Source organism: Pan paniscus, chromosome 22, assembly GCF_029289425.2.
Source record: "Pan paniscus chromosome 22, NHGRI_mPanPan1-v2.0_pri, whole genome shotgun sequence".
In the NCBI taxonomy this organism is placed as follows: domain Eukaryota; kingdom Metazoa; phylum Chordata; class Mammalia; order Primates; family Hominidae; genus Pan; species Pan paniscus.
In genome coordinates, this window is record NC_073271.2 from 11,020,306 (window position 1) to 11,032,266 (window position 11,961).

Below are 11,961 nucleotides of genomic sequence, written 5' to 3' on the forward strand. Positions count from 1 at the left end.
TGGTGCAGTTAACCTTCTTCCGCACAGTCCGCTTGGCTTACCCAAAAATAGTACAGAACCAGGGTCAGCTGGGGTGTTTGAACACATTTGTGTATGTGTGTTTCTATGCAATCTAATGAGTAATAAAGAACTTAAGGAGATTCTTTTTTTTATTAGTCACCTCTCCAGTTTTGCAAAACAATCCTAATTATTACAGAATATTGTTTCATGATATAAAGCTGGCAGTGTTCTTAGTTATCATCTAGCTCTTCTCAATAAGGAAACTGTTGAAACTAGAACTGGCAAAACATTTCTTTTTAAAAAATTCTCCACTCTGATATACTCTTCCCTGTGCCATTCCATTACAGAATCTAGATCCTGTCTTCTTTCCGGGAGGCTTGCTTTCTGAGCGGAATAAAAACTACGGCAAAGTTAGTTTGATAGAAAGAATGAAACTAACTCGGTTTCCTAGAATACTGACCAGCCTGTGTTTATGAACATGAATGAAAATTAGAGGGTCTCTATGTAGAAATCTGAATCAAGCTTCTGATCAAAACCAGAAGAACTTGACCCTCATTTTCTTTCTTAGCCAGCCACTAACTTTGGGAGTCTTCAAATGAAATCTCATCTCCAGCATGACTTAATATTTGGGTAAGGTGCTGGTGGAAAAGTTTCACAGTCTATTTCAAAGAAAAGATTTGCATATGTGAGTCACACATCTGCAGTACTTTGAAATATACTGGCAAATTAAAAATTACACACACTCTCCCAACAAGTTCTTACCTCTTCTAAATATTGCACAAAGAACGTTGGTTAGTAATGTACTCAAAGATCAGAATTCTGTTTCAGCACACCCTTATATGAATATTCTACTATAATAAAAGCTAAATCTCAATAAGCTTGTCAGCCTTTATCCAAAGACACTCGAGGATTTAATTGTTCTAACTAACTCAGGTACTCAGATATTTTGAAGAGGTGAAACAAATTTAACTCTCTTAAAATAATCAGTTAGAATTGCCTCAGTGTCATGTGGTACCAGTGGAATACACTTCTGTGGGGTATCAGGAAACTGATGGCTAAAAGACAACTAGAGCTGTAAAGCCTCGTCTTTGACACTCACGTTTTATCCAGGGATAAAGGCAACCCAAAGCTCAAACATATATCAATGCTTTAAATATTTTCAATGTACATCTGGACTCCAAGAACAAAAGCTGGTCTATTCTATCTCTCTGGTTCAGTAACTTTTCTATCAACTGCAAAATAGCTTCAAGAAGTGCAGATTCTGATTCCACCATGGTTTTACAATGTTTTGTCAAAATTTCCATGCTAAAGATTTGCTTTCAGAAGTTGCTGTGACACTAGAAATGTTTTCTGCAAATTGAAACCATCTCAAAGATTACCTGAAGGAAAGAAACTAGAACTAAAAAAAAAAAATGCAGAATGATCCATAACTTCTAAAAGTGGTTATTCATACCAGCCTATTTTTTGCAACAAGTTTGATGAGTAAAAAAGACTCAAATGTACAACCATATCTCATTCTTATTATTTACATTGTATCCATAGACTGTAAGTCATGCTACACTTCTGGGAAATGAATAGAAATTATGATATTCTACTTTACTTGAAAGGAGTTCTTAAATAATATTTTGATATGTTTTAAATATTAAAATTAAATAGTACTGTTACATGTTTTAAATATTGCTTTTTCAGGTAGAAAGCATAAGATGGCCAAAGAATTGGTATAATCAATTCTTTAAAAAACTATTAAAAAGGAAATGAAAAGCTTTAGAAAATGTGCCCATGATGACACTACCGTGAACTGCTCAATTTGTTTTCCCTATTGCGAAACTTCTGCTTGGCCTACTCACTCCTATAAAATTATGTTATTGTGCACTTTCTACTCCTTCTTTCTCTTCTTCTCTAACTAATAAGCCCATAAATAAGTACCACTAAAATAAATAAATGGTACTTCTTGGTCCTCCTGGAATTCTTTCATTATGCCAACACTTCCTTAAAATTCTCAAGAATTTCCCCAGGGAACCCAGTTTTATGCCTGCCCCAGCCCATAAGGCACCCTCTGCCTGCCTCTGGGCTGCAAGGCAGATGTACGAAAAAAAGGCTCTGTGCTTATGTCCTGCTCCCCTGAGGATCTGTTTTGGCCCAACCTCTGAACCTTTACCAGCCCCATTGGAAAATGGTATTTGCTCATTGCTCTCTTTGGAGAGTTTGGACACTTAATGTAAAATGTAACACACCACAAATGCACATTCTCCCAGCCTGTACATATGTTCATTTATTTCTCCAAACTTTATTGAAGGTATTTTTTTCATTACTTTTACTCAAGTGTGTGCTAATTCCTGAACCAATGCAACAACTTTCAGATTATTTGTCCCCAAATTCTTGCCCCTCTAATCATCTACAGTACCATGTCTCATCATCTCATTCTTCTTTCCAAAATGTAAAGCTTGCTCCACATTGCCATGACCGTTACCGAGAGCTTTCCATCTGCCAAACTCCATGCCATGCTATTTATCCGTAATTATTTCATTAGATAAACACAATCCCCCTCTGAGTTAGGCATTAACTTCTCCAATTCACAGATGATGAGAACTGAGGCTCAGAGTGTTTAAATAGTTTTTCCTCAGTCAACAAATTAAAGCTCATACTCAGCATTCAGTGCCTGTGTGATTCTGTATGGTAACGGGTAATGCTAGTCAATCTGATTTAGCAGAATTTCTAACACTTCTTGCTGGCCACTGTGGACGAACTCACTTACATCTCTAAGCTTTTGCTCCTACTGTTTTTTATTCAAGGAGTATTGGTCTTCTTTTATTCCACCTACTCAAACCCAGCGCATTCTTCAAGGGCAGGATTAAGTCTCACCTCCCTTAGGAAACCCTTTTATGATGCCATTTAGTGAACGTTTTAGTGCATATTGATTGCTGTTATTACATGATGTATCTCCAATGGATAAAAATCCTACAGTCGTGAGACCTGGGCAAAACCATGGCAAATGACAGATCCTACATTACTCTTCAAGTTAAATGTCAAAAATCTTACATCTCACAGTTACACAAAACTAAATTAGAACTTAATCATGTTGTAACTAATGACAATAATTTGTTGATGTTTAAAGACCATAAGGGTTTGCATCACATAATTTAACATAAATACACTAAGTGGCATCTATTGCTCAAGTTAGTACTCAGAGTAAGGGCTGTCGGTATGAATAAATAAGAATCAACCCTGAGAGAAATGTATACTATATTAGTACCATGGACCAAATCATTCCAAACCATAAGAGCTAAATAGAATCCTGTTCAAATGAAAGATACACAAATATAGAATCAATTCCTATAAGCAGATCATATTCATATACAAAATAAAAGAAGTTAAAATGTATAGTAGATGTCAACTTGGAAATCTGCATTCATTCATTTACAAATACTCATTTGTATTGACTACTTAGTACCTGAAAGGCATTTTGTGTGCCTATACCTATACCTACTTAATTTATAGTTTGTCTACAGAATGGTACACTAAAATAATCACAGATTTTGGGAGTAAAATTAGCTGGAATCAATATAATTTGAATTCACTTAACCATTTTCAAAAATTAGTAGATTTGTATAATTGTTAAACAAGAGGCTCTTTAGAAATAATCACCAAATCTGGCTGGGCGCAGTGGCTCACGCCTGTAATCCCAGCACTTTGGGAGGCCGAGGGGGCAGATCACGAGGTCAGGAGATCCAGACCATCCTGGCTAATACGGTGAAACCCCATCCCTACTAAAAATACAAAAAAATTAGCTGGGCGTGGTGGCGGGTGCCTGTAGTCCCAGCTACTTGGGAGGCTGAGGCAGGAGAATGGCGTGAACCCGGGAGGTGGAGCTTGCAGTGAGCCGAGATCGAGCCACTGCACTCCAGCCTGGGCAACAGAGTGAGACTCCGTCTCAAAAAAAAAAAAAAAAAAAAGGAAGAAATAATCACCAAATCCGAAGATTGTGATTGCTAAAGTTATGATAAGTAAGAAAGGTAGTGGAACATATGCTATGTATAAGATGGATCACTGGATGATAAAAAATGTGTCTAATATCTAATATAATTCTCTCCCAAACTTTCATGGGAGAGAAATAAATACTGTCTCTAGTAAACATAATCATTTAGGTCACTATAAAAATGTTTTTTATTTGTTATAGGGATATTTCACTGGGATTTTTCATTGTCTGGATGAACTATCTCTTGAAACTAAAATTGGCAAAAAGTTTTCAACTCATGCACCAGCATGGATAGTTTGTCAAAGTTTCATGAAAAGCTGTGTTGAGAAGCGTTCTAAAGCCACTTTCAGAGTTAAAAAGTCATGATTAACTGTGTCCACAGTGGTTACAGAAGACAGTGGGTGTTTAGGGGAAGAAGAGAGGAACTGCATTTGCCACCTCTACTCAAATTATTTCCCTGAGCAAATTTTGCATTACTGATTTTGTTATCTAGGTACCTTGATACAGGGAGGGCAATTCAAAAGATGGATGACTGAAATTTTCAATTTGCAAAAAATATACATTGTTCTTCCATAAGTTTGGAAACTAACTGTCTTTTCTATGCATATTTTATTTTTCTATTTATTATAGAATATTAAATAATATTTTAACTAGTCACATCATTTTCAACTATTTTAATTCTATAACTAAACTTCAAAAACAAATAATTCTACAAATAAATAATTCTGCCTAAATAATACTGCTGTATAGGATATGGCAAATAGACAAAAGGTAATATTGAAGATGATGGTTTAAAAAAGCAACTATTAGTTAAGAGAAGAATAACTTTGAATATTGATCTCAATAGACCTTACTACATTAACCATAAACTTAAATACCAAATTTATTCTGGTTTTTGTAATAAGTGACTGATTTTTCTATTTGTTGTACTGTTAATAAGATTTATCATATGTATTTTGTATAGTGTCATTGATCTAAAAGACAAACTATTAAAAGTATAAAAGAGAAATTATGTCTATTCAATTTTATCATCAAAGGAGTTAAAAAAGAAAACCCAAGAGTAACTTATTATTAGCTAAGTTAAATTGAGCAATTTCTTTCAGGATCTTAGATGCAAGCTTTTTTTTTCTTTTCAATAATCAGAGAGAGGAAATCTCGAAAATTTTTTATTATCTAACATGATGGAAAAATGTGCAGTACTTTTAAGCCCCAAAACTTTTAAACATATGTGATAATTGAGTATGCTAACAAAACTTTAGTTTCCTGAAATATTTCCTAACAGTTTACCCATCTCATCTTTACACTAGTAAATTCCAGTCACTCCAGTTTTTAAAATAAAATAAAATTATCACCAAGAGGCAAACATTGATAGTACTCATTACTTTGAAATTATGGTTAAATAAAGACATAAAAATTAAGTTGGGAAAACAAAATCCTTTTAACCAACTTTCCTATCAAATTATCTGGAACAAAAACTCCCTTTTACTTCCATTAGTCTTAAAAGTCCTCTGCATTCACTCGGCCTCTGGGTACACAGTAACCTTTCTAAAGGTCTGCCCAAGGGATATTTTAGTCATTCTGTGATCTCCTTGAACACAAGTAATGACAAACAATAAGCTAATTCTCAAAAAGTTTTTTTTTTTGAGTCATTTTTACTACTTTTAAATGAGTGTGTCTGATGCATGATTTTGGGCCCCCTGATTAATGGTCACCGCCAGCCCAGCTTCTGGAGTTGTAATGTTTCCATGAGCTTCCCTCCAGCAGAGCTTGACCATTAATCCAGTGGCATATGTCAGCTCAGCAGAGCAAGGTCACTCTTCTGCTTCAAGGGGAACCTTTTTAGAAATAATAAAACTGACAGAAAGTTCTTTTTTGCATGCTTTATGCCACCTGAGGTTGAGTGCTGCAGTTAATATCATAAAGCTTATAAACATTCCCATCCCAGGAAGCACCCGCTGCTGCTGGTCTTAGGAATTTAAACACTTTTTTTCTTAGTAAGAACAGACATGTTTATGTGGGGGCAAATATATGGTGTGTAATCCCAAATAGAGGAAGAATGGGTAGGAAAATAAAACAGTAAGTTCATGTTAGGATGTTTGGAAGAGATGTTAGTGTCCTATAACTATTTTTATTGTCAATTACATTTATTTACCTTTTAGCAAACTGGGATTTGGTTAGATGAATACTTCAATCTCCTGAGGGGGTTAATAGCAGAGTTGAAATATAAGAGTAGTGGTGAAAAGAAACTCAGTTTATAATCACTCCTTGACCTATAATGTAATGTTCAATAATTGTAGAACATTTATCTTTGAAGGAACTGTATTTTTAAAGTTATAAACATTTGTTTTATTGGTAATGACTTTTCCATAATTGATAATTAAATACAGTGAGATAGTCATAATCTTAAAGTAATTTGAAATTTTTAGATGTCCTAACATACAAATCAAACAAAAGATAAAAGATGATTGCTATGTAATAACTTACAATATAAAGAAACTATAATCGTAAGTATTACAAAATGTATATATTTAATATTTTATTACTTTTATTATTTATTTATTTATTTATTTATTTATTGAGACAGGGTCTCTTGCTCCAGGGTTGCCAAGACTGGAGTGCGGTGATGTGATCATAGCTCACTGTAACCTTGAACTCCTAGGCTCCAGCAATCTCCTGCTTCAGCTTCTTGAGTAGCTGGGACTACACATGTGCACCACCATGCTCAGCTAATTTTTATTTTTTTTATTTTTTGTAGAGACAAAGTCTCACTATGTTGCCCAGGCTGGTCTTGAACTCCTGTCAAGCGATCCTCCCACTTCAGCCTCCCAAAGCATTGGGATTACAGGTGTGAGCCACCATGCCCAGCCACTCTTATTTAATTAAAAATAGCAGTAGCATAACTGTAACCACGTAAAGTATTCAGGGGAAAAAAAACCCCAGAAAATTCCAATTTGCTCTTTTTAACCAAATACTGAGACGAATGCCATATCACTATGTAGATTTTGATACAAGATAAATTTGACTTGACTCTTACTCCAGGAGTTTAAGCTGTTAAAACTATAAAAAATATAATAAAGAAACTTAGTTATTTAATTGTATTCATTTTCCTTTTGTAGAGAAAATGCACCTGGAAGTGAAGCCAGTTAGCATCTTAGCTCAATCCTTTTAGGAAGCCAATACATTGGTCAGGTATCACGTCTCTATGTCCAGGGTCACGCCCTCACCTCAACAAGTATGGGAACTTTATTTTTTAAGCTTGCAGAAATATACAACTTCAAGGTGACTAATTCATAAACCAAACTGATAAGATATCAAAAATGGCAATACTAACCAAGAGAGCATTGATTTGCTGTGGGAAATTCATCTGCCAAGAAAAATGCATATTCATGTTGACTGATCAAAAAATTGTTTCCCCTGAAAGAAACCCTACGCAGGACACCAGATCATTGCTGGAAGTTTGCTTGATTCATGTGGTGGTCAAAGTAAAGTCAATTAAGTGGTATTAAGACTAGAGACATGAAGTTCTTCTCCTAGCCTTAGGTACACATCTCACCTAAGAGAAGTCTGTCCAGCCAAAAGGGATATTTGCTTCAGCTGTTTTGCATGATTTGCAGACACAGTGGCAAATTTCTACTCTCCCACCTATTTCTAGGCTGTCTGCAAAGCAACACCCTTTTGCTAATACTTTTTGTCTTTAAGGCAGATTACATTACAATGTGTGATTATTTTGATTCTAGGAATGGTTACTTTGTTTTGATGTGGGTGTTACCCAGATCTTTATCAGTGACGCATTTACAAACTATCTTCTGGAGTAGACTACTTCTGCAGATGACTAATATTATCCATTAGTCATTTCACACTCATACATATATTGAGAAATCACTACTACGTTCTATACTATCAATGTTTTCAGTGGTAGCCAAAGTGTTATAAAAAGCACACGGAATCTGAAAGTCAGGTAGACTGAGTTCAATCCCTCTTGAATCCTCAACAAAAATCCCAGGGATGCAAATATGAGTCAGCTACATCCCCTGATCCTCTGTTCTTGATGGTGAATCTAATTGGGAGCACATACTGAAAAACTGTGAGTTTAAACAACAACAACAACAACAACAACAACAAACAGAGAAATGTGGAACAAGCACAATGAAAATAGAAAGGAGGGAGAGACTTTTTTTTTCTTTTTTTTGAGACGGAGTCTCGCTGTCGCCCAGGCTGGAGTGCAGTGGCACGATCTCGGCTCACTGCAAGCTCCGCCTCCCGAGTTCACGCCATTCTCCTGCCTCAGCCTCCCAAGTAGCTGGGATTACAGGTGCCCGCCACCAGAAGGAGAGATTATTAAATGGACATGTACTACCAGCTAGGAAGCTTACATATGGTAATTTTCTTAATTCTCACATCAACCCTATGTGACATGCTTTAAGACTTCCCCTTTTCCTGATTACCACAATGAGGCTCAAGAGGCTTAAGAAAATGTTCAAAGTCCCCTGGTTAAGAAAGATCAAAGTAAGACATTCACACTCAGGTCTCTACGCCTTTAGTTCACGTTACCTACTGCTCTGCTAGACTGACCCTAATACACTACCCTGGGGTAACTGATGGAGGCTTTCTTGAGGAAGTGACAGTCCACCTATAAATTCGAATAGATAAGAATTCATGAGTTGGAAAAAAAGCACAGAGCATTTTAGGCTAAGAGAAGCACAGACAGAAATGTATGAGAGTGGTCAGATCATCAGGAACACGGGCCTCAGTCTACCAACCAAACCAGAAGATCTGGTATTAGGGCCCAGACATAGGTATTTTTATAAAACACCCCAGATGATTTTAATATTAGGTTGGTGCAAAAGTAATCACGGTTTTTGCTATTTTTTTAATATGCAGCCAGAAAGCATGGGTCAAGGGGGTCAAACAGATGTTTTACTTTTTAGTTTTCAAATGATTCCTAATAGAGGTCTAGTGGGTTGTGGCGGAGTTACATTTGGATGTGAGGAAGGAAAGAATAACAAAGACTGGAGAGTGTAGGTAAAGGCAGTCAAGTCAAATGTGGGGCTGGCAGCCTGAAGGGATTGGTCAACTGGAAGTGGAGAAAGATCTAGAGTAATTGGAAGGAAGGAAACAACTAAAAACCTAATCCTCACTTCCAATTAGTACAAGCTCACGGACTATGTTATGAGCTGAATTGACTCCCACAAATTCGTATGTTTGAAGCCCTAACACCTTGTACCTCAGACCATGACTGTATTTGGATATAAAGCCTTTAAAGAGAAAATCAAGTAAAAAATGTCACCATTAGGGTAGGACCTAATCCATTCCTACTGGTGTCCTTATAAGATGATGTTTGGACACACAGAGAGAGACATCAGGAGCACACAGACACAGATGAAGAGGCAATAAAAGGGCAGCCATCTACATGTCAAAAAGAAAGGCCCAGAACAGATCCTTCCTTGAAAGCTCTCTGTGAAACCCACCTTGCCAGCACCTTGATCTTGGGTTTCCAACCTCCAGAAGTGTGAGAAAGGGGATTCCTGTTGTTAAAACTACTCAGACTCTGATATTTTGTTATGGCAGCTCTAGCAAACTAATACAGACTAAGTGAAGGAAGGAGGGGGACTTAGCCAGCTGTGGTGACAAATGGCTCTCTCTATCTATGCAAGAATCACTTCATCTACCAACAGAGATAGTTTAAAATCTTCTGCTATTATTAATCAATTCTTAATGGAGGACATTTTTGTTTTCTACTAAGAAGCTAATATGAATGTCTTGTTTCTGAAAGTTCATCGAAATCTTTAACACTAGAAAGGAGGAGAAATGGATCAGTTTGGTAATGATAAATTTGGAAACGGATATGTAAAGCATGGACTTGATTCCATTATTGTAAAAACAAACAAACAAAAAAAAACAAAAAAAAACACAGTTTTCAGGGATTTTGAAACTATTTATCTCCAAAGCAAGGCAAAGAAAGACTAAAGAGATAAGGGTCTGATTAAATTGATTTTTAACAAATCCAGCATCTTGGTAGTCAAGGTAGTGACCTTATAAAGCTTCCTATAAAATACAATATCCAAATTTCCAAACAAAGGGGAGGCTACACTTCTGTCATTTCTCTAGCTATTCATCTGATCTTTCTGAATATTATCTGAACACTTTTCAAGTATAGCTAATACATTTGGCCCCAAACATTTTGCTACCTGCTTGGGATAAAACTTGATTACAGATTCACATTCTGTAAAATGGAAAAGCTAAAATGTATTAGTGCTTTGTATGGAGAGAAGTGGTCAAGGCTAAAAATTATTTAAAAGGTGAACTACGAATTAAAATAAAATCCAATGGAAAATTATATGTTTAAGAAAGAAGAAGAAGCCTTTGGAAAGTGAGACATCAATTTAGGGGTGAATTTCTGGTGACTGTAAACAATGGAATGAGGCCATTTCTCCTTGGCATGCAAGCACCAACTGGAAGCAAGAATGGGACAGGACAGTGGAAACTTTCTGTCTGCCATCTTTAGACAGCATGTAGTAAGTTACCTATAAATACCCAAATGGATAAAGTAAGTACAAATATATCCCAAATTTAGAGTCTTCTCAACACCCAAGTCAACTGGGCCGTTCCTTTGTCTGAACCACAGTTATCCCTTGCCTGGTTTCTGCAATAGTCTGTTAACTGGTCTCACTCCCTTCAGTATATTTGAAACACAAAAGCCAAAATAAACCCACTAAACTGTAGGCCAGATTCTGTCACTTCTCAAACATCTTTCAACACTAGCTAAAATTATTTTAATGGCCTAGACCGCCTTCAGTGATCCAGCTCTTTGCGGCTGCTCTTCCCGCTATGTACTCTGCCCCACTGCTTTTCAAACACACCAGAGACAGTCCCATTTCAAGGCCTTTGCACTTGCTCTTCCCTCTGCCCAGAGTACAGTTTCCTTCACCAATCCCAAGACCAGCTCCTTCACTTTCTTCCGGTCCTTTTTCCAATGTCCCATTCTCACCAAGGCTTCTCTAGTTCTTCATATTTCAAATCCTTCTTTTCTGTTAATTTTTTTTTCTTCTTGGCACCTATCATTATCTAGCATACTGTATATATTACTTATTTATCCTATTTATTGTCTGTCATCTCCAGTAAATATGGTATCTTTTGTTCACCTTGGTATCGCCAGTGTATTGTCCATAATAAGCATTTAATAGACATTTGTTGCATTGAAGGATAAATGAATGAATGAATGCATGGATTAGTGAATTAACTTTTAAGTCTTTTGAAAAGTAGAAAAAAGTGCTGCCAGGTTGGAAAACTTTAAAAATTCTTGATGTCCAGTCACATTTTATATTAGGTAAATAAGAATATTTGGGGATGGAACCCAATCATCAGTTTTTTTTTTTAAAGCTCTTTAGTGATTCAAATATTCGGCCTAGGCTCCAAAAACCATCGACCTAGAGCATCATTTCCAAATTATAAAGTGCTCACAGAACTGCTGAGTATCTTGTTAAAATGTATGTTTTCATTTCGTAGGCCTGGGGGAGACTGGAAAATGCACATGGCTAACAAGCTCCTGGAATGCCCATGCTGTTGCTCTATAGGACCACAGTGAGTAGCAAGTTCTTAGATTCAAGTCAGCCTTGATGAACCTTGAGATACATTTTAACATGTTCTAGACTTCATTTTCTCCTGACTTGTCTTATTTGGTTTTATGTTTGCATTATAGTTTATCAAAAATACTTTTTAAAATGCTATAAATGCTACATAAACACAAAAATGAAGACAACCTTTTGAGATATCTGGTTTTTTGTTTTGTTTTGTTTTTGGAGCGGACGGAGGTAATAACTAGAAGGTAAAATAAATATTTACTTATAGCCACCGTTTTTTAAAGGGGAAAAGAGTAAATCTAACATATTACCTACATTTTATATCATGTATTTTATTCCAGAAAACTCTGTTTGAAAAGGCAAACATTCAACAAAAATTGTACCCCAGATTAAGAAGTAATAGAG

At 36.1% G+C, this 11,961-nt stretch overlaps 1 protein-coding gene and 1 long non-coding RNA gene across 4 annotated transcripts in view; one reads left to right on the forward strand and one right to left on the reverse strand.

The window, feature by feature from the left end:
• LOC117977301 (uncharacterized) overlaps nucleotides 1–11,961 on the forward strand; it is a 63,218-nt gene that overhangs the window by 49,065 nt on the left and 2,192 nt on the right. Inside the window, exon 2 of the long non-coding RNA XR_004668379.3 lies at nucleotides 11,483–11,557. This is a non-coding gene — a long non-coding RNA (uncharacterized LOC117977301). The remainder of the gene's footprint in view (nucleotides 1–11,482; nucleotides 11,558–11,961) is intronic.
• Nucleotides 1–11,961, reverse strand: part of SAMSN1 (SAM domain, SH3 domain and nuclear localization signals 1) — a 170,790-nt gene that overhangs the window by 41,145 nt on the left and 117,684 nt on the right. The window lies entirely within an intron of this gene.